We start from the raw sequence: 23,558 nt of genomic DNA on the forward strand, positions 1-23,558 counted from the left end.
CAGCAGTCAGGAGACTTGGAGTCTGCTCTCAAACCCAGCCAATAGCCACTGCATGACCTTGGTTAAGGTTATTGTACCACACCAGCCCTTCCCACTTCTTCTGCACTTGATGTAGATTATAAACATCCTCGTAGTGCCTGGCAGGCTTAAAGTTAATTAAACATTGCACAGCACCATCACAAAGCTCATCAGCACCAAAGACAAAGTATCATTAGATTCATTAATGAAATAATCCTCCATCGTGCACAGTGAAGGGGAAAACTGCACTCCAGAAGCACTGGGCAGAACAGGCAGCCTCAGGCCAGAGGTCTGCGGGAGCAGTGTTTTAAGGAATGCCAAGCAAGATTCCTCCCATTTTATACTGGCTAATTATCAGTAATGGTCTTCAGACAGGGAAAGCACAGGAACAAGTATGAAGGGGCTGATACAGCACAGCTGCTCATCACTAGAGAGCCAGGTTATCCGAGGTCTAGACATATGGACAGAAATATAACTCTAAAAAGGGATTTGAATGCAGAATGGCATAGGGTGGTGGGGCAGACTAGAATAACAACTCAGTGCTGTGAATGGTGCGGAGAAATCTGCCTTTTCTGGGTAAAAGCAGGGCTTCAAACCTGAGGACTGCATTTACTAAGGGAAAGGACTAAACTAATCGACTGAGATGTTCCTGTTCCACTCCCAGAGGGGGTGTTGGTGCCCAAACCCTACCTCTATCTATAGGATAAGGGCAGAGAGATGCTTGATGCCGATGCACACCTCCCTGAGGTAGCTGTGGTCTGTTGCTCTGGCTAGGTGCTCAGGACTGTGGAGAGTGTGAAGGAATAAACGATCTCCTGGTCTGTTCCACTTATTCCAGTGTGGCTGAGACTGGGGTCTTTCTAATTAATGAAAAATGAGGTCTCCAGTGCATTATGCAGCTCATTAAATATTTGAAAGCTACATGATTATTAGAGCCATTGAGTATGTCACTACAAATAACCTGGTTTCAACCTTCCCTCATTAAAGACATCTCACCTTATTCCTTGTTTTCAGTATAATACATTTCTCAGCTGGTGGAAATGCAGGGGTTTCAATGTGACAAACACCATCAGTGCATCACTGTTGTTTTCCAGAGGGCTGTGCAGAGCTGGGTCAGAGAAGAGCCAGATGATGGCTCTCTAGTCCACATCTTTCTTATGCTCTTTTACTGGAGCATCACTTAATCTGACCATCAAAGGCAGAATTGGTTCAGTTTCAGTATCACGCAGCCCTGGAGCCAGCTGTGTGCTGTCAAGTACATGACTGACTGCCTGAACTCACTGAGGGCACAGACACACATTATGGCCCAACACAGCAGCCTGGTTTCATGGTATGGGGCACCTCACACCAATAGTTCCTCCTTTGTCATAAACAGGCAGTCAGCAGTGGCAGACAACCACTATTTTCAGATAGGGATGTGAGGCACAGAGAAATGAAAGTACTTTCTCAAGTCTGGATAAAGATGCATGTGGTCCTGCAACATGGGATTGATGGCACTCCAAGGAGCTGGAGATGGCTGACCAGCAGCTGTAGATGAGTGGTGGAGGCTCTGGCTCCTGCAGTGCCTGTTGCAAGAAAGCCATTTGATTACCTGGGCTGATGCATCTTAGATGTCACATTTGCCAGGCAAGAAAGTCAAAAGCACATTATCACTCCAGTCTCTGCTTAATTGTTAAGGCTTTGGTAAGGATTAGAATCATAGAACAGGTTGGACTGTAAAGGACCTTAAAGCTCATCCAGTTCCAACCCCCTGTCAGGGGCAGGGACACCTTCCACTAGAGTAGGTTGCTCCAAGCCCCTGTGTCCAACCTGATAATGTGGTAAGAGTCAATCATTTTCCCAAAGTGCTGGCCATGAAGGACCAACCATTGCCATCCACAATGCACCTTTGGCACCATAAACTGGCAAAAGAAAAGACTGCAAGAGATGAAATCCTTCTCTGACAAATGTCTCCACTAGGTTAGATCAGCATCCCCTGAGGGCCTTTTTGATGTTCCTAGGTAACTTCCTATTGGACGAACAAAGCCTTTACTAGTATCCTAGATAGATGAGTCTTATCTTAGTGACCATAAAGGCCATGTAGTGCTATCACCATACCAGTAAAATTGTGTTGGATCTCCATTTAGGCAGAGGACACAAGATGAGAAGCAAAGTGTGGATACCCAGCAGGTAACTAGAAGGGCAAACCCCTGCTTAAGGCATGCAGTGTAGTCTAAAGAGGGAGAATGAGAGGCCATGAATAATCCCTCTAATGAAACAGAGGAAAGAGGAATGGCACAAATGAAAGCATTTGCCAACAGCTAGCAGAGCTTACTTGGCTTTCTGCTCTCCCTGAATGAGGGCAGGCAGAACTGAGACAGGCACATAACCTTCCGAGCCCTGTGCTGTCACACTTGGGATGGAGTTAAAGCAAGAGAAAATAGATGGGATGGGGCAATGCTGGGAACAGAGCTCAGTCTATGACAGAAGTTAGAGAGGGAGCTGTGATCTAGCAGCTTAAGTTCATCAGTACGAGAGCTGCTTGAAAGGACGTGTAAAAGGGAGAGAAAGTGAAACCTACTGAGAGAGGAGATGAGCAGTGACAGGAGCAAGAGGCAGAGAGGGCTGTGAAGTTGAGCACTAAGAGAACTTTGAGTTTCAGTGCAGAAACCAGGGCTCTCAACCCATCACTATCACACATGCTTCCTCCCCAACACCCATCTCCAGCCCAGCCTTGTGCTGGGCAAAGGCCTCAGGCAACTCCTGCTGAGGAACAAGCTGCAGTGTGCTACAAGCAGAGAGAACTGAAGATGAGAAGGAGTTACCTTTAGGGAAGAATTGTGACCCCAGCACTGCCAACAGGGCAAACTCCCTCTTCTGCTCTGAAGAGGTATTTTTAATGCTCTCTTAAGTGCATTTAAGAACTTTCTTAAGTTCTTTACATGATAAAGCCTGTTCAAACACTACTTTTGCCACATTCATCTGCCCAACCCTGTCCAAACTGAGGCACTTTTACACATAAAAGGTATCATAGAATCATAGAATAGTTAGGGTGGAAAGGACCTCTAGATTATTCAGTTCCAATCCCCCTGCCATGGGCAGGGACACCTCACACTAAAGCATGCCATGCAAGGCTTCGTCCAACCTGGCCTTGAACACTGCCAGGGATGGAGCATTCACAACCTCCCTGGGCAACCCATTCCAGTGCCTCACCAGTATGTTCTTTATGATCACTGCTACCAGCAACAAAGATGTTCTGTCGTATCTCACACTGAAAAAGGCACTGACCCACTCAGTGTCTTCTCTCCACTGGCATTTGGTAGCTCCCACAATGGTTCCTGCTCCACCTACAAGAGCATTGCTGTCAGCCTTTCACTGTCCATTCCTCTTGGCATATCTAGAGCCTGGAGTTAAGGCACTGCTCTCTTCCTCCATCACCACCATCATGGCCTATACATTTCCTCAAAGGCATGCCATCATTTCCCTGGTGCTCAGCTCTATCTCCATCCCCTCTGTAGCACTCAAGGCTGCTCCATAAGAGGGAGGCTCTCTGGCTGCAGTGTCCAGCCTAGACATGACAACATGGGAAGGGCACTACAATGCCTGAGCTCTGCAACCCCCAAAGCACTTTATGGACCCACAGACCTTTTTCAAGCTCTCCTCTAAAAAGCCTCTCCAAAGGCAAGTATAAGGATTTACAGGTCAGGAAAGGCTTCCAGTGAGATTCAAACCTACCAAGAGACATTCAGAGAGGCAGCATTTAAGGATGAGTGGAGCAGTCAGAGCAGGATCAGCCACAAGGAGTAGGGCAGCTGAAGTAGGCTGCATAATGAAGAGCTTCAGAAGGCTACTGAGCTATCCTGAATCCACCTCTGAGCCTCAGCGAATGCACAATCTCATTTCCCTCCAGTTCTGGACAGTCAGTTCCTCTCTCTTTTCAGCTATTCCTCTTTCTGTACATGTTTGGGGAACACTTGCTCATCCTTGCTGTGTTTCTCCACAACAGCAGAGGGAGGTGATATCCCAGTTACTTTTCCATGCCATTTATTCCTTCATTTCATGACAAAGCTCAGGACACCCATGAGCTCTCTGCACACTGATTAGTCCAACAGCACATCTCTAATTGTCCCTCAGAGGACACTTTACACACGCATCTATATCACATCACTCTGACCTGCTGAGTCATTTGCACTGATGTCAAGCTGCCATTGTGCAACACGCAGCTGAACTTAGCTCTACTTCCCATCCTGTGCCTCTGCCCATAAACCCCGGGCTGCCACTCTCCACCCATCAGCAGCCACTGAGACACTGATTCACATCCCAGCAGAATCCCCCAAACGAATGGGACATGGTTTAACAAACCTTCTGCACGAAGCATCTCTGCAAGCACCATGATGCTCCCTGTGAAAGAAACAAGCTTCATTTCCTACCAGCCCTTCCTAAAGGCTTTAGATTCTGGCCTGAGAATCAGTGATAGATCAGGGATAGATCAGGAGGTCTCTTAAAGAGGTCTGAAAATGTAGGGGTTTGAGTTTATGGACCCTTCTTTCTCCGTGTTGTCAGTCTCCCAGCTCCTGACCACTTCAGTACCCTGAGTTGTGTCGCCCCACAGCACCTAAAGGGATTTAGGTAGAAACAGCTCCAGAGCTAATGCCAAAGTTATGTCAAGCTGTTCAGGACCTTAAACTGCTTTGAGTGTGAGAAAATCATTGCCTCAGGTAAGTCTCATTCATTCCTCCAGACAGAGACAGGCAATGAACAGCACTGTGGGATGTCCAGAAGACACTCTGGAAGTGAGCATCAGCACCAGGGAGTCACTGCTGCAGCTCAAACCTGGTCCAGGCCCACTGATGCTGCTACCATTTTATGTGCCCTGCCCTCAAATCACTGTCGGGGCAGAATATAATGCTGCAAATCCCCAGGGATTCACATTATTGTGAGCCGTTTCTTGCTCAGGTTTTACCCTGGAAGGGTGATTGCTTCTTCTTTCCACAGTAATGAGTTGTACCTCACCCAGACCACAGCAGCGACGAGGTGAGAAAAGGGAAGAAGAAAAGGTAACTTACTCAGTGTGACTGTCCTGTGAGCTCATCACACAGGCTCTGCACTCACAGACCCGCAGAAGGCAATGGAGAGGCTGACACAGGCAGCAGCCGCATCACTACAGCCAGGAGCATCCCACTGTGCAGCCCAAAGGACCGTTCCCCCCTGACAGCATCTCCCCAGCCTCTGCAGCCACCAGACCTGCGGATGAGCAGAGCCTGTTCCAGAGTCTGGAGCCTCCAAGTGGCTGTATTTGAGTTAGCCCCTTGCTAGAGAAAATCAAACGGGGCCTTCTGCTGCTGAACCATGGTAAATGCAGCATCCTCTTCCCCAGTAGCTAAGGGCACTTGTTTGCAAGCTCAAGCCTGACTGCTGTCCAGCACTAAGTCAATGATACGGTGACAGTGCAGAGAAGGGAGAGCACTGACCATGAGCAAGTCAAGCCCTTGCTCCCTTGACATGCTCTCCATGGGGCTGGTCCCTCCTGTCTCTGTCCACTGCCCACATTGATGGTGTGGGCTCCCTCACTCCTTCCTCTTCATAGCCATCAGCTGGCTGCTCCTTGGGTGTCACAGGGGACCATGAGGGCCATGAAACAGCCTCTCTTTTACAGTGATCCATTATCCCACATGCAGACGGCAAGATGCAGCTGCAAAACACTGTGGTTGTTGTATAACAAAGCCCAGAGGACAAAAGCCTTTGCTGTCCTCACAGCAACAAGAAGAGATGTACATGCACTTCCAGTCCTGACCAGGCTGAAACGACGAGGTTCATGCCAAGGAAAAGCTTAGCTAAAGGCAGTTCTGTAATGTGGACAATAACAGCTTGTCTGAGCAGCAACTCACCTTGATCAAGTTTTGGGGTCTCTCCAGTGAGGACATGAGTGGCCAGGAGGGACCCATCCTGTACAGCCCCAGATCAGCAAGGCCTTAGGGCAGAGTGGCACCGTGCTGAGAGCAGGGCTCAGCATGCACTGAGGTTTTCTTGCCTACAACAGAGCCAGACCACCAGCTTTTCCCACTGGAAGAAGGCAAAGAAGAGTCTCCTCACTATAGATGCAGCATTCCTACTCCATGCACATCTTGCAGACACCACACAAGCCTAGACTCTCTGATGCCATGCCTCCATGCCTAGAGCACTGGTCCCCACTGTACACAGAGGAAAGGCTGCACTGCATCAAGCCCTTCTCCCACTGTTTTGCTGTGTGCTCTGGCTGGTCAAGGCAGTAGATAAGCACCCAAACCCCCTGCCAGCACAGGAGGGTCCCACTCATACCCTCATCCCTTAGAAGCAGGCTCTGAACCAGAAACAGTAATGAGGATCAGTGCAGCTTATTCCATACCCTGCACAGGACCCACAGTCACAGTCAGCATATGAGGAAGCTCTGGAGCCACCTCACTGCTCTCCCAGGGATGTTTCCTTCTCACAAGCCCATATTTGTTCCTCCAACAAGAGAAAAGAGCCCACAAGATGCTGCTTTGACTGCCAAACAATGAAATTCTATGATAACTCCTTGTAAGCCACAGCGTTTGGAGTGTTGAGGTGTCTGAGTCTGACTGACAGACTTAATTATATGGGGACAGCATCATGGTTGCTGGTTCAGGCTGGTGAAAAACAGGAATAATGCACTCCTGTCTTAGAGGGATGGTGCAGGGAGGGAGAGCTCAGCTTACCCATCTGATGGTGATCATCTCATTATCCTCTATAAGCTCAACACAAATCCTAGCTTATCAGGAGAATGATCCCAATCCACCTTCTTCCCCCTATACCCTGGCCTGAAAGAAAGACCTTTGAAGGCTGATTAAACCACCCCAATAGATCCTTCTGCTCATTGCCACACAGCTCAAGCATCAGTGCCCTCTGAAACCCAAGGCTGGCTGCTGCTGCTCCCCTTGGCAGCTTTCCTTGCAGACAAGCCTTGCAGGCTCATACTGCATTCCCACTCCTAAATAGGGTCTTCCTTTCTCCTGCTGTGTTGAGCTTTGCACTCAAAACTCGATGCAATGCTGTCAGTCTCTAACTAGATCCATGGAGAAAACCTCCAGGTCTGAGCAGCAATTTGGTACTTGTAACTTCCCATCCCTCTCACCTCTCCCTGGAGTTAATATCAGGCTGGCACATTCAGGTGTTTCTTGCTGCTTGCTGCTGCTGTGCTTTCCCTGTGGGCCAGCTAAAGCCAAGGGAGGGAGAGGAGGTATAAGGGTTCCCATAATCAAACAAGCAACAACAGGAGATGAGCATTTTGGTCTTAAGTGAAAGTGGAGGGCCAAGGTAGGTAGAAGATGTTGTTTCTTTATCCTCAAGATAAGAACATCCAAACTCAAGCCATTCAATCTGTTCCTGCACACAGACTGGAGCAGGAGATGTAGAGGGGCAAGCAGTCTGAGGAAGGGGCTCTTGCTGCTTAACAGGAATGCAACCGGGTTTTACCAGCACCTCCCTCCTTCACTGAGCAAAACAGCTCCTGAAGCCTGCATGAATAGGGGCTGGAGCAGCTCCCGTATGGAGACAGGCTGAGAACATTGGGACTGTTCTCAGCCCCAAGAGAAGCGGCGTGGAGACCTCAGAGCAGCTTCCAGTGTCTGAAGGGGGCTACAAGGATGCTGGAGAGGGGCTCTTCATCAGAGACTGGAGTGACAGCACAAGGGGTGATGAGTTCAGACTGAAACAGGGGAAGTTCAGGTTAGAGATAAGGAAGAAGCTTTTCCCTGTGAGGGTGGTGAGGCACTGGAATGGGTTGCCCAGAGAAGAGGTAAATGCTCCATCCCTGTCAGTGTTCAAGACCAGGATGAGCAGAACTTTGAGTGACATGGTCTAGTGTGAGGCATCCCTGCCCATGGCAGTGGGTTGGTACTGGATGACCTTAAGATCCTTTCCAACCCAAACCGTTCTATGATTCTATGCACAGATGCAAAATCCATCCTGGCTGCCCAAGGGCTTCATTTGCCCATTGTTGCTTCTCCCAAACCTTTTAGGATTCTTTCTGCAGAGCCGTTTTCTGTTTTCTGTGTGGTTTTTTTTGTCCTCCTCCCTTCCATTTTAATTAAAGTATTTGTCTCCACAGCAGGAAATGTAAACTGTGCAGCAGGCAATCTTGATGGATATTTTAGAAGAGGAAAAATTATTTAGCAAAGCTATTATCTTTTGCTAGGCACAGAAGCGATCACAAGCCCAGTTCCCAGAAAGCTGGGGAAAATCAAAGGAAAAAGGAAAAAGGAGGATGCTATTCCTTAAAAAATATAGACTAAAGTGATGAGCAAGTTAATTCTGTGCCTAGAAATGAAAAGTCAGGGGTTTGGCAAGGAAAACACTTTTCTTACTAAAATGCAGGAGCTTTTCCCTACGAAATTCTAAGAACTGAGGAGTGGCTGAACTCTATTGCTACTCTGCTGCTCAGTACTGGGCTGGGTGCTAAACACCAGTGAAAACCTTGTTTTGTCCATGTTTAACTGGAAGCAGAGTGATGCTGAGGATTGTGTGTGCTGAATATAGCCTGGGTTTGGATGTGAGCCCTTAGTGCCTGTGCCACACGCTGTTGTGGCTGCAATCCGAAGGGGAAGGGGCCAGTTTACCGCTGTGTGCTTCAGTTTCCCCACTTGCAAAGCTGAGGTTATCAAAGCTCAGTCCCCAAACCTGGAATCATTGGAGTCAAGTAGCTATGAGTCCTTACACAAAAATACCTATAAAGGGATGAGGATCTCTCCATTCTCCAGCAAGCAATTGATCAGTTGGGCTCTGCTGTGATTTCTGTCTATCAGAGACTGCAAACTGGAAAGAAAAGGGCCTAGAAAAGGAGAGCTACTTCTTGCCGAGCCTCTTTCCCTCTTCCCACCCCGCTCCCAGCCTCCGCTTCCCTTGCTCCAGAAGAAAAAGCCAACCAGTAAATTAAAAATCAGCTTCTCTAAATATTGTTTCTCTTGCATCAGCCCAGCAGGAGAGGCAGAAATCAAATTATAAGCCCTGAAATCAGCATCAGCACTTGGTGCCAGGGGGGGTGGGTGGAGACACGGGAACATTTTGTTTTGGATTTAAAAAAGAAAGAAAGAAATAAAATCTATCTTTATTAACATGAACAAGTGCAAGAGAAGGCACAGAAAGAAAATCAATCCATCAGCTGCATTTACAACAGGGAGAGAGCAAGGAAAGGGTCTCCATGCAGAGCGATGGACGAGAGCTGCAGAAACCAGACCCTCTCTGTCCTCCTCTTCTCTTGGAAACGTGGGGTTTTTTCCCCTCCCCTCCCAGTTCTGTGCTTTTTCACCTGGATATACATCTTGTTGCTTATGGAAAAGTCTGAGAGAGAACTTTTTCCTACATGGGCAATAGGAGGAGGAAAATCAGAGCCATCCATCCTGTGTCCAGATAATTCAAGACAACTCCTCTGAAGGAGATGGCACTTTTCTCTATACCTACAGGATCTGACACTCATTTGGGCAGCACTTGATGGGTTTCCACCTCTTCAGTTCGTTGTAGATAAGAACAGATAAATACCAGGATTGTCACATCCAGATATTTTTTTTTACAGCTTCTCTCCTGCAGGGATTATTTCAGGAAAAAGCATATGCTCTATGGAAATGCTGCTGCAGCTTTTCTGTTCATCTCATACGGCTCTCCCTGGGTTTTGGCTAGAGGATCAATAACTTCAGGAACCAGCAAACTAACACATTTCCTTGCTCTCTTCCAAAACCCAGCAGGATACTCTCATGCAAGACCTGCACCAAGGCTTGATTCTGCTCAGTGTGCATCTGAAGACCATCTCTCTGCCTGTGGGAGCTTAGGAGGTGAAGCCAGACAATGTGGCAGCAAGAGGGGAATGCTCTCAGGCATGCCAAGACCAGGGATGTACAGCTGTGAAGAGCCAGTGCACAAAGCATCCACTGTGCACTACGGAAGATGCCAGCTCAGGAGCACACACAGGCCCACATTGCTGCACTTGTGTCTCCTCTGGTCCCAAGGATGGTGCTTGGGACCCAAGGGTGATGCTGCAGCAACTCGGACTGGAGGCTTTGCCCTAGCTGGGGACAGCAGAGCATCAGGCATCGCCATCCAATCGCTCCTCCACACTCTGTCCCTGGAAAACCACCGCAGCAGCTTCGCTTGCACGGAGGGGTTAAAAACCCAGGCGAGCTGTAGAGGATGCTGAGGCCGTTTTGCGCTCCTGCAGTGCCATCATGTGCTGTAGGTACGCACTGCAGAGACACTCCTGGCTGACGAGGAGCCACAGGAACAGGCGAACAAACCCTCTGTGTCCCTGGGTGTCCCTGGAGGTGACAACTCCCGGCTCCCAGGACTGAGCATCAAGGAGTGGGAATTCCACTAAGAGATAGTCACAGAGCAGCCCTCTGCAGTGATGCTGTCTGCGTGACCCAATGTGTCAGCGATCTTGATGTCCTTTGGCACAGGACTGAAAACAGCCCCATATCCTACTGCTGAAGCCTATGGATATCTCAGAGGGGAACAGCAAAACATCTCCCAGCAAAGGAGCCATGGAATGGAGAAATGGGGATTTTACCCTCTATTTTGCCTGGAATAACCCTGATCCTGGAGATCTCCCAGCAGGCCCTTTTTGCTGCTTAATAATCAGCCATGGCAGGTGCTCGGTTCCTATCGGTGGGTGCAGTTAAGCAAATCCATGTGAGAAAGCACTCAATAAGACCAGCAAATGGCATTAGGATGCCTCAGCAGCACCTATGGTGACAACAGCAAAGTGCCCCAGTGATGGCACCAGCCACCAGCAAGCACAGGGGTACTTGGGAAGGGGACATGCAGCAGCAGAGCTGGGGACAAAGGAGCCCAGAACCCTGCACAGCATGGGGAGGGCCCATGGGCTGGTGTCACTACATCCCCTTTGTTTGCTGCTGCCTGACTCCTAGCTGGGAAAAGGCACCTTGGGATGCTGCAGCCGTGTCCCTTGGGAGCCAGACCTGTTTGCATCTCCTCTGCAGTCAGGGTGGCTTCTGTCCCTCCCCAGGGCTACCCCTGCCCTTGAACAGCCTGTTGCCTCTTCCCATCCAAACGAAACCCTCTTTCAGTCCTCATGTTTTCTCTGACTGCTCCTACACCAGCTTTCCAACACAAAGCTTTGGCAACTCATCCTGCCCTCTGCAGCTCCAGCCTTTCTTTCCTGTTAGCCTCAAACAAGCAGCAAGATACACAAGCAAGCCCTGGAGCTTAACCAAGCCCCAGCTTATTTTGCAGGGGAAAAAATGAGCTATTGCATGGGAAAAATGGGTGATTACAAGGGGTAAATGACTTAATGTGAGAAAACAAGTACTGGGGCAGAAGCACTGCAGGGCAGGTAGAAGGGGATGGATCCACATGCTCAGGAAGAGATGAAGGCTCTCACAGCCCTGGGGTATGCACACACTTTCCTGCATCTCCCCGGATTGTGGTCCAGCCTGACACAAGCAAAGAGAAAGATGTGAAGATCAGGATGCCACAACTTCCCCCCTTGTGTCCCTTGTTCTGGAGCTGCATCCCAAAGCTCAACCCTCCCCAGTTACCTGCCCACGCTATGTTCTGTGGCAAAGAGCATCCCAGCCAGCACCAAGCCCCTCGGATGACAAATAAGGAAGAAATGGTTGGAGAGGAATGAATGGAAAAGCCTTTCAGGGCTCGTTCTGCTTGTGCCTTGCAAAGGAAGCTGCAGCCGGGTCCAGCCCTGCATGCTCGGGGCTGAAAAGCAGATGCTGTGAGTAGCATCGCTGCGGGGACAGATGTGGTGGCAGCAAGGGCACTTCTTGCTTCATCACCCTCATTGCTTGCTCTTGAACTCATTAGGAACAGCAGAAAGCAATAACCATGGCTGGAACTGCTTTTCTGATGTGGAGAGGATAGCAGGACCCAGTGTTAGCTCAGGGCAGGATGGGGTGCAATGGTTCCACCTCCCACCCTTCAGCCCGGGGAGCCATGCGGAGGGGCCCACAGCATCACTGTGCTCCAGCATCACAGAGCCCAAATCCAGGAGTGGTTTGAGTACCCCAGGCCAGCCTGCAGCAGCTCTAACACTTCTTGGCTATAAGGGCATCATGTTCGTCCTCACACCCAGCCTCTCACCATGGCCTTGGTGTCCTCAGAGTGACAGCCCCACTGTGTTTCATAACTGTAAGGCACCGAGCCTGCAGCCCCACAAGCCTCACAACTATGTTGACCCCAGCTCCATGCAGGCCTATCTCAATTTCCCTGCCTTCAAAGGGCATTGAGGGAAATACAACCACGGCAGGGACAAGTCATGGTCTGACTCCCAGCCTCATGGCTACCAGCCATCCTCACCCTGAGCTGGTGGCACTCATCTGAGCCATGGGCCCCTGGGCTGAGGGATGAAATCCATGGGGCTGGTGAAGCTGACACATAGAAGTGGATGGCAGGGGGTTGTTTTTCCTGAAAAGCTGGGTTTTTTGGTGGTAAAACATTCTGGGAAATGAGATGGTGTAGGAGTGATCAACACCCCTTGGAGACTCAGATGGATGGGGGGCATGGCAGGGCACCTGGCTTTCTAATCACAGTTTAAAAAGAACACAAAATGAAGGTACTTTCATAGAATCATAGAATCACAGAATGGTTTTGGATGGAAAGGACCTTAAGATCATCCATTTCCAACCCCCTGCCATGGGCAGGGATGTCTCACACTAGACCATGTCACCCAAGTCTTTGTCCAACCTGGCCTTGAACACTGCCAGGGACGGAGCATTCACAGCTTCTCTGGGCACCCTGTGCCAGTGCTTCAGCACCCTCACAGTAAAGAACTTCTGCCTTAGATCTAACCTGAATCTCAACTTTTTAATCCAGCTAAAAGGAACCAAACTATTGAGGCTGAAAGTGTTATAGTTAACTTTGGCTGAGGTGGCACTGCTCCCACCTCAGCACCAGATATATTCCTGGTTCCCTCTCACACTACAGTTCGCTAGCTGGACTACCTACACTCGGTGTAGGTGCACACGTAGCTTTGGCTGGCCATGTTTAGTGACTACTTTTAAGGAGAATAAAACACATTTGGGAGAAATTAAGCACTTTGCAATCAAATAATAAAATAAAGGATCTGCCCCAACCAGATTCTGACAAAGATTTCTACTCAGAGGAAGCTTACGGCAGTGTAAAAGGATGAAAAAGTGATTAGAGTGGAATCACAGTATTTCACTTTCATCTTGCAGCAATCTCAATAATAGCAAAAACATAACCAAAATTAGGGGCATTTGTACATTTTCATTTCTTTCCTCTTTGTGTTTCCTTACCTTTCCTAGCCTGCTCCATCTGGAGGGAGGTTTCCAGCCAGGCAGGCCTGGCAAGGAGTCAAGGGCAGAGGGATGCCCTCAGACCAGTGTCCAGGGCTAGTTTTGGGTAACAAGAGAGAAAGAAAAGCAGCTTCTATTTAACCTCATGCTCTTTGTTAATGCTTTATAGGAAATCACTGCAACAGGGAGAACCCTGACACTGTCCACCCCACAGACACCCTTAGCATGTGCTTTCTATCGCTGCAAGCCAAAAACTTCCTACACCCAACTATTCTCTCAGTCCCTTCTCTATATAAGCATATGTTTCATTTGAAATCACGTTGACAACAGTAGGATGCAAGCGGGTTTGCGGAGATGGTCTCCCGATGTGGGTGTATAGCTACCAATGAGCCCTATCCTTTTCCTTCCCCCACTTTGAGTCACACTTCCCGGTTTTTTTTCCCACTGGTGGTGGAGTCTATTTTAATAGATGGGAGATGCCTCTTTAGACTTGCTGTGGTGCAGTCAGCTACGAGCTGCTGGATTGCTGCTTTCTCATTACCCCTTGCATACCCCAAAATCGTGAAGCCAGTGGGGAGAGGCTGGTTTTCAGGTTCTCCCCATGCTGGAAAAGCTGCAGGCAGCTCAGCATCCACTGCTCCAAAAAAGGGCCAAGTTTGTTGCAGTGTTTTGATCCAGAGGCAGAGAAAAACCAGCTTTGATTAGAGACAGAGGATGTTTTCCATTCAGAACTTCCAAAGAGATATTAGACAGGATCAATGGAGCAACCTTCTCTAAAGGTTTAAACACCATCTGCAGAAGACAGAGATCCAGAGTTTACAGGAAAATGAGCTGTCTGACTCGAAAGTACCGTCTTTTGATTTCGTCTTATCCCTATGCCAAAGCAATCAGCCCTTAGGAGCTCAATGTGCTTTGGTGCATACAGAAACATCCTTCTGCGGTTGGGAGACTTTGCATAGGAGCTGGGGGAAACCTTGGTTTGCCCTAGAGCTGACCCAGGGTTGGGGGAGGTCTGAAGCAGCAGTGTGCCATCGTGTACCAGCTCCTGGTGCTTCTAATTGCACTGACCCCTCTTGAAAGCAGGTTAAGCCCTTCCTTTACAAGAGTAATTTACATGGGATGTCTGCAGGGGGCTTACACAAATCACTGCAGCAAACAGAGGGTGAATTGGGCTAAACTGTCCCATGACCCTCATTATCTGCCGGCCGCATCCCACCACAACCAGCCTATCCCACCGCAGACGTCTATGGGAGTGCTGGCTGCCGAGAGAGGCAGAGGAGGAAGCACGATGGCTCCACGTACGAGCTGCCAGCCTCCCACTTACGTCTGCCAAACTTCCCCAGCCCAGAGGAATAGTGTAGGTTGGTCACGCCACCGAGGAGCGTCACTGCTTCGCATCATGAGACCGGCTTAAAAATAATATATGGGGATGAGTGAAACCCCCCTCGTTTTCCTCTTCCTTTCCCCAGGCTTTTGTGAGCATTTAGAGCTCCGGTTTTCAGGGTTTCTGTGATGGGTAAAGTTGGGATTTGCTTTAGTGAAACCTCATGGCATGCTTGTAATTAGGAGGTTCTAAGAACAGGACTTAGAAGTTAATCAAACAGAAACAAAAAGCCAGGTATCACTGGGTTTACAACAGGTTACTCAGAGTAAAAGAAGGTCTTTGGTCAGGCAAGCTGCTTGCGTGCGTATTTACAGCATGCAAAAGGAATGGATATATATTGACACAGGACAGGCACGTGGTTTGTGAGTCCTGTAAGTAATTCATGTAACTTCAGCAGAGGTTTTCCTTTCTGTGCCATCCCCTTTCCACTGCAGCTGCACCAGCTGAATCAGTGACTGCCACCAGCATCACCTTACACATTTGCAAATAGATGGTGATACAGGCAAGGATTATTACACTGTGCCAGGGGCAGAAGATATCCATGGGCATGCACAAACTGACTTGCCCTGTGAAACCAGACTGCTCACCACAAACTTAGACCAGTTCTGGTGTCCATTAGCCCAGGCACCTCAATGCTGCTCCCTACTTTGTGAGCCAAACATATCCAAGGGATGGGAGGTGAAGAGAGAATGATTTTTCACTGTCTTTTTAATGCAAGAGCTGGGAACATCGACTTAAATTAGTAGGTGATATGCTGAAAACAAAAAAAGATGTACAGCTTCACACAGGAGAGCTATGGGGTTATTTGAGTGACGCTTTTGCTCCAAGTTGGCATAACTTTTATAAATGACTAGGCAATGCTCATGGAAAAAAGATTCCAGTCGGAGCTCGAAAGCACAAAGATCTCCCTGGGCTGCAGATTGCTGGAGGCTGCTAAAGAAAGAGCACTATAGGCTTGACATATTCCTATGCACTTCCTAAAGCACATGCTGTTGACCAGTGCTGGAGACAACACACTTGGCTGGATGCACTTGTCCTCTGATTTAGCCTGGATGTTCCTTTTCCTTATTTATGTGTATCAGGAGTTTAGACAGGATCTAAGGAAGAAATTGTTTGTGGTAAGGGTGCTGACGCACTGGAATGGGTTGCCCAGAGAAGCTGTGAATGCTCTGTTCCCTGGCAGTGTTCAAGGCCAGGTTGGACAGAGCCTTGGGTGACATGGTTTAGTGTGAAGTGCCCCTGCCCATGGCAGGGGGGTTGGAACAGGATGATCTTAAGGTCCTTTCCAGCCCAAACTATTCTATTATTATATGATTCTACGATAATAATAATTTCCTTCCTGTGTAGCAGCAAGAGCTACACGGGCAAGAGCTGTGTCATTGAGAAGCTGTTTTCCTGTTTTCCAAACAATAAACCCTCCTCTGAAAGCTGAGTCTCATCAGGAATCAGTGGTGAGACCTGAGGTTATCAAGTTCAGGGTGTGATATCTATGTAAGCACAAACATCCCCAAAACAACTACCAGGGCTCTATGAATAGAAAGCACTGTTGTAGTACCTTGGATGGCAAAACACAATTCCTGCTGTCTGCTCCAAAGGCTGAGCCTGGCAAAGAGTGCGACTGCAGATTGCGAATGTCTGCTTCCTTTTCTTTGTTTCCTTGTTGTCTTTTTGAAACAATCTGCCAATTCATCATTAAGGAATTAAATATTTTATAGCTGCTGTGATGCTGATGACAGGCGCCAGATTGATTGGTTCTGGCAGAGGAAACGCGCTGCTCATTTCTTCCCTTTGCAGCAATAAGTTACACGCACAGGGGTAGGAAAAAGGGAAGAGATGAAGTCTCCAAGCTGTCCAGATCTGACCCAATATAGAGTTTAAAAATAGGTACAATCTGGAAACATTTTGGTGCCAACAACAACAACAAAAAGCCCAGCTCGAGTGGCTGCCTTTGCTAGTCCTGACACAGCAGGTGGGAGGGGAAAGTCTTTGGCATGGCAAGCAGAGATGGCAAGGTTGCCCTGACTTACAGGACCCCCAGGACAGCGCTGTATCAAAGCAGCCACAGTGCTCCAAAAGGAATCATCATGTAATTAAGCTGCTAGCCTTAGAGCCAGAGACCTTGAGCTCCGTTCTGGCCTCTGCTACTGATTTCACATCATACAGCCTTGAGTAAATCACTTCATCTCTCTCCTGGGGAGGATAACACACCTCTCTTTGAGCCTGGCCTGTTTCAGATGGTTTCTGATTAGGAATGAGCTTATCTGTTAAGCACTTGACACAGGGAGGCGTCAGCGGTATGGTCCAGACCTCCCCTTCCCACATGAAACATCCCTATCCTGAGCAGATCCCATTTCATGTCCTGGGAGAAAAGGGGTTTGGGAAGTCTGCACCCACTTTTGATCACCTCCATCTCCTCCTTCTCCACTGCTTTTCCATAAGCCAAGGTCCCCTGGGGCAACCAGGTTTATGCAGCACTCGGCTGAGAAGACAGACGAGACACGTTCCCAGAGATGACACTAACAAGATTTACTACGTGACTAAGGCTTGCAATCGGTGGTGATAACTAGAGAATTACCCTGATAAATATTTGATATGATTTGGAGAGTAATAATAGATTTTTCTTGCCCACGATTTCCATCAGGAAGAAGCAGAGGGAAGGAGCTGCTGAAAAGGGGAATGTAATTGTGGCATCCGTCTTTCTGCCTGAGGTTACCTGTCCTTTGCAATAGATCAGAGGGGAATAGGGCAGGGGGGATGTGGAGATGCAGAAGGTGACAGGGCATCCCTCAGCCCCACTGCATTCAAGATCTGCTGGCAGGGGGAGGATTGAGTGTGTGATCTTATATGGGTGTGACAAGCCAAACTGAAAGATGGAGGGGGAAAAGAAAGGGAGGCCAGAAGAAGCAAATAGGATGGAAAGATCCAGGGCAGCAATGGAAAAAAGGTTGGGCTGGTGATAGGCAGGGAGAGCTGGGGTGCAAAGGGAGCTTTCTCTATGATGTTGGGTGTGTAAGGATACAAGGGCTGGCTGCTGGTGCAAAGGAAGGGTGTCCTTTTGTAAACCACCCCAGGGTGTGGATCCGTGGGCACATGGAAGCAGTCTGCCTATAACCCCTCTGTGCCAGCCTTGCACCAGATACCACCAACCAAGAGGAAGGATTTGTGCCTGTATTAGTCCTGCTCTCAGGCTACAGGGAAACCTGGTCAGCTCTGAGAGCTTATGAAACTCTCGTTTAATGAGAGCACCACTACATCCCAGTCAGGTTTCAGCTCCAGGATACCCAGCACAGTGGTCCAGCACAGACAGCCACCTTCCCAGGCTCTGCCACCAACCCACTATGACACAAAGCAAGTCACTTCATTGCTCCATGCCTTTATTCCCAGTGCTTCCTGTGCCTGATGTAGCTGTCCCCTTTGGAGCAGAGGTTTGACAATGCTAAGCACAATGGAGCCTGGGTCTTCAGTTTCCAAGAGGATATAAATTGATGTGTCCTGATTTCCAGAGCAGCTGTCACTGGTGGAAGGAGCAGAAGCTGTCTCTGTAACAGTGGGCCTCCTTACTTTTTGGTACCCAATTTGAGGCCTCTGACAGTAAGTGTGCATCTCACTCTTTATTCCTGTCCTTATTTTGCACTCAAGTCATTACTCAGATGGCATTCAGTGGCATCAGCTAAAGGAGATTTTAAGATAATGCAAGGAAAGCAAGTGAGAACAAAGATCACAGCAAGGAAAGTGCTACTTTGGCATGTTCACATAACAGCTACTCCGTCAGGTGGAACATGACAGTTATTGCAAGAATCTCTTCATAAACCCTAATGTACACTCAATTATATACTCTTAAGATTCCCTTTTCTGTTCTGTGTCATTCCTCTAAAGAAGTGTCAGATGGAGAAAGGCAATAATCCACAGAGACACCGATTCATTTCACCCACATATTCAGGGATAGTTATTAATAGCAGAGCTGCTGGTTAATTGCACATGTCCCGTTACAGGAGATCAATCACATACAGCAGAGCTTGAAAACAGCTTCATGTCTTTTTACACAGAACTGTTTAGTCAGGACTACACTTATGCCCTTGCTGGACCCATGCAACCTTCTATGAGGGTTAAGACTTGAACTGGCCTAGAACCATTGCTTCCCTCCCTGTGTTACAGCTACTCCTGGTCTGTCTGCACAAGCCAGTGTTACACTTTGGGGTTGTAGGCACAGTCTGAGCAACCAGGGCTTGCAGTATTGATCTGCACAGCCTTGGTGTGCAAGAGAAAGCCAAAGGGCTTTTTCTCTGCAAGAGACTGTGGGCAACATGGATGGCTCTTGTGCAAGCCAGCAGCAGGAGGAGGAAAGGGAATGTGCAGCACATAACAAACAAAACTAACCAGTCTGCTATTGAGAAAGTAGCTGTCTTTTATTTAGGATCATTGGAACTTCCTAGGCAGGGATAGGGACCTTATCATGGGAGATGCTGCACACACATGCACACATACACACAAGACTTCGGGCTTTTCTGAATCTGCATATATATGAATCTTTATATATATATATGTATGTAAAACCCCAAAACAAAGAAAAACCCTCCACAATGAAATCATATGAGAGAAAGTGGACAAGAGAAACCCCATCAAAGCCAAATTCCATCCTTCCTTTTCCACTTCTCATCTCTATCACCAAATCCCAGTCTGGTTTCCATCACTTTCAGCTCCCAACAATCTTCATGGGCTCTTGAACAACAGCTTCCCTCATCACACCTTAAACTTTAATCTTCACATCGAGCAATCATCTTCATAAGAGCAACAAGTTTCACTTTAAGGGGGGAGTTCTCTACAGTAAAGTTACAACTTACACTGCTAGGCTGAAACCAGATCCAGACAAACAAGGCTCTGTCTCTGATGGATTCTTTCAGGGTGGTGAGATGGGTGTTTCACTGAGGACAGAGAGTTAACAAAGGCTTTCATATGTCATTCCGAAACACAGGCATCCAAAAATCAAATGGTAAATGTGGCTGTTAGGATGCTGGGCTAAATAATTTTGTTCTTTTTTCTGAGCCATACACCTGCAATTTGATTTTGCAATACTGACACGGAGTGGGAAGGATGCAGGAGCTCAAATGCAAATATCATAGAATCATAGAATGGTTTGGGTTGGAAAGGACCTTAAGGTCACCCAGCTCCAACCCCCTGCTATGGGCAGGGATGCCTCACACTAGTGTCACTCAAGGCTTGAACACTGCCAGGGAAGGAGCATTTACCACTTCCCCAGGCACACAGTGCCAGTGTCTCACCACCTTCACAGCAAAGAACTTCTTCCTTATATCTAACCTGAACTTCCCCTGTTGAAGTTTAAGCCCATTACCCCTTGTTCTGTTGCTACAGTTCCTTGTCTTCATTTCATGGAAATATATTAGCAAAGAGTCTTTCTGAGATGGGAAGCACTGTGCATCACCTGTAAGTTCAGTTCTGACTTCTCCTCCTACTCCCCAACAGTGGTCCCATGCATGGCAGGCAGCTAAAGCCTATCCCCTCTGCTTTGTGCCCTGATTGGCTTGTATGCAGGATGGACAATAAGACTGGATGGCCCAGATGGGGAGGTCAGGATGGCTCTATTTCTTACCTCTCCAGCATAGGAGTAAGATTCTAAGCACCAGAGAGAGGAAAGCCAGAGCCTTGGAGCATGATGAGGAAATGAACTGAGTGATTTTGCAGTGTGGGGGAGAGCTAGAGATGCATTGTGTAAATAGGAGAGGGTTAAGGGAGTGCTGGTTTACGAACTGCAGCACTGGTTGTAAATCAATCCAGAGGAGATGGCTGTACATGCAGATGTGTTCGAGAGACATGTATGTTCTGCCATTAAACTGAGCCCATATAAAGGTTGGCAGCTGCCCTCTGCTATGGCCTTTCTCCACAGAGCCACTTCCATATGTCCGTGCTTTGAAAAGGTCATGGTGCCACAGTCCTAAAGTGCTGGGATTGACTTTTTCTGCAGGGAACAAATACTGACACTTGGAGGTTCAGCATCAACCTGCCAACACAGTGATCCTGCAGAAAGGGGAGGAAGGCACTGGTAGCTCGGCACAGACATGGAGATAATGCCACACATTACATATGTATCTGAAAGAGGACTCCAGCCTCTGTCTTCCCCATAGAGACCTGTTCTAGGGAGAGCTTTTAAGATGCTAGGGCAAGGAGAGGGGCAGGAGGGGGTGGCACAGAAGCCACTGGGTGATTACCTGGGTGCTGGACTGAGACATCTTTGATGGAAGGTCACCTGGGGGAAGATGCTCTTGTCATTCAGACACAGGGATTCAATAAACGTTTACTTTGGACCACTTCTACTCCCCATGCCTCAGTTTCCTGCTCTGACAAACATAGATTATGACATATGTTAGGCGGTGAGACAAGGGTGAATCCAGGAGAGGTATGAGCCACTCTGTGGACACAGAGGCATCACTAACTTGGGCAATTAGCCAGGCATGAGAACATAACATAGGAGTAACGATGCCACTTGCTGCCTTAACTGCCTGTCCCCATCCTTTCTGAAGTGAAAGCATCACCCCCAAGCTGAATGCTGCTCACCAGCTTCTCTCCTGTGCTGTATATGAAAAAGAACTCGAGCTAATGGAGCAGAGAGCTGCAGAGAGGTAAAATACCAATGATAATTATGATTTAGTTCCCAGCATACAGGGGAGCACGTACACCAAAAGGACAAGCTACCCCTATGTGTATGTCAAAGAGATGGGGCAGGCAAACAGGCAGAGCCCACATCCAAGGCATGACACAGTCCTACAGCTTGCATACAGAAGGATTAGCATTTCCTAAGGGGCAACGAGTCACTGACAATCCCTAATCCACAGCTCCTGCTTCTTCCTTCCTCAGGGCCTGGCAGGTTCCCCAGTGCCTGGCACATGCTAATGTAACCATCACAGCAGTGTAGAAACTTCCTCAAACAGCTTTCTCCCATCAGGCCAACATCTACATGTAATTACATGTGTGCTGCTGGTCCAAAGCTGAGAAGAAAACCTGCAGGCACACCAGAACCTTCCTGTCTTTCCCTCCCAACCCTTTTCAGTGACATAGCACCTTGATTGCTCAAATGTAACTGTTTCCCAATCTCACATTGACCTCCCAGCATGGCAAGGCAGCAATAATCAAAGCTGTGACACGTGTGATAGCCCTGTGCCAGACAAGGCATTAACAGTTCCTTCAGATTTAAGCCCAGTTCATACCCACCCAGTAAATAGCCTTCCCAGCCAGCTCCTCAAATCCACAGTGGCTTCATCAGAAAGCACTTGTCCCAGTTTCACAAAAGGCCTGAAAAGGAGGCAAATAGAATACAAAAGAAGAAAGCATATGCTGCTTAAAATGACTCTAATGCAGGAGCACAGTCAGGAGGGGAAAACATGCTGCACAAACCATATCAGCATGCCTGATTCTAAATGCCAGCTTACCCTCTTTAGGCATTTAGACAGCAAAATGCAGAGGTGATTTGTCTCGTATGTTGATGTGAGGTAGGAAGGAGGTGTCGAGAAATGCTAACCCAGAACAGTAAAACTGTGACAGGATAGCAAGCAAACCAGGACCCTAGACAATAGATTGTGTTCTTGCACTATGCCAACTCCTCTGCTGAGCTGTTTTCCCTCATTTTGTTCCCTATTCTGGCTACATTAGACCTGAGATTTCCCTATGGATGCTGCAGTCATCAGTTTCCCATCCACATATCCTGACTCTGGCAGGTGCATGGAGGGATTCTAAGGAGCATCAGGAATGAGAAAGCTGGAACACTAGGAATGACTGGAGGGAGAAGGGCCCTGCCTGGGACACAAGGATGTTAGGGTTAGCCAGGCCTGTCCTTGGCGTTGCAGGTGTAAAACAAAGAGCTCAGACCTCAAATCCTTCTCTTTTGTCCCTCTATCTTTCACTGGTAAGCAGGAAACCTTCTCATCTACGTCTGAGTCTGACTGTGTCCATGCCCTAGTTGCTTCAGGAGCTGTATCCCATCAGCTTATGGTGTCATTTTGCCCCTCTGGAACTTCTCCCACGTCAACCTATGTTTTTCAGATTAAACATGCTGTTCCTGACTCTGCTGCTCTCCTCTCTGTGGTCTGTCTTCCATCTTCTATATCATTTTCCATCTTTCCTCTGCATTCAGACAAGGTTAAGCTTATCCATCTTGACCTTAAGAAACCAGACACGCAGTCAGTGACACCATTTTTTGGTCTATATTTGCTAAAATAACCCTTGTGATACATCTAAGAAGAGCATTTGCCTTTCTGTTCCTGACATTCAGTCAGTCTGCAGTCACTTAGACCACAGAGCCCTTGATCACTGGCAGCTCATCATCTCCTGTATTATACCTGAGGCCATCAGAAGTCCTCAGATTCGTGACCTGTCATCTCAAACTTTCTGTTTCCCATTTCTTTTCAATTATTCTCAAGGTCACTTAGTTCTTTCAGACTTGTACTCTCATTCTCTGCATCACCAAAGCTTCCAGTTCTGTGTCGCTGCGCGATTTTAGCCTCAGGATCTTGCTTTCGCTGCCAAGATCATCCACGAGAAGAAAAGATCACTTCCTAAAGTGTTCAGTGAGAAACTCTTTCAGTAAATTCCCTCCAGAGAGTTGCACCTCACCTCACAGTTTACTAATCCTCCTTTCCTCCAGCTTCACCGCTAATTTCCCACGTGGCACCTATCAGATACCTTACTGAAGTCTAGATAAAGGAGACAAGCAGCACTTCCTTTGTCTAGAAAATCAGGTATCTTATCAAACAAAGCTATCGTGTTCATCTAACACAATCTACGTTTCGTAAACTCATGTTGCATCTTATCTCATTCTCCTTTATCTCTGCTTATTTAATTGTTCTTCCCTTCAAAACTCACTTTGAAATCTCAAGTCAAGGTTAGATTAAGAG

General features: G+C 48.0%; 1 pseudogene; it reads right to left on the reverse strand.

Moving 5' to 3' along the window:
* Nucleotides 1-445: 445 nt before the first annotated feature.
* LOC115945938 (type 2 lactosamine alpha-2,3-sialyltransferase-like) lies at nt 446-12,341 on the reverse strand (annotated as a pseudogene).
* Between the last annotated feature and the right edge of the window lie 11,217 nt (nt 12,342-23,558).

Source organism: Melopsittacus undulatus, chromosome 11 (genome assembly GCF_012275295.1).
Source record: "Melopsittacus undulatus isolate bMelUnd1 chromosome 11, bMelUnd1.mat.Z, whole genome shotgun sequence".
Taxonomy (NCBI): Eukaryota; Metazoa; Chordata; class Aves; order Psittaciformes; family Psittaculidae; genus Melopsittacus; species Melopsittacus undulatus.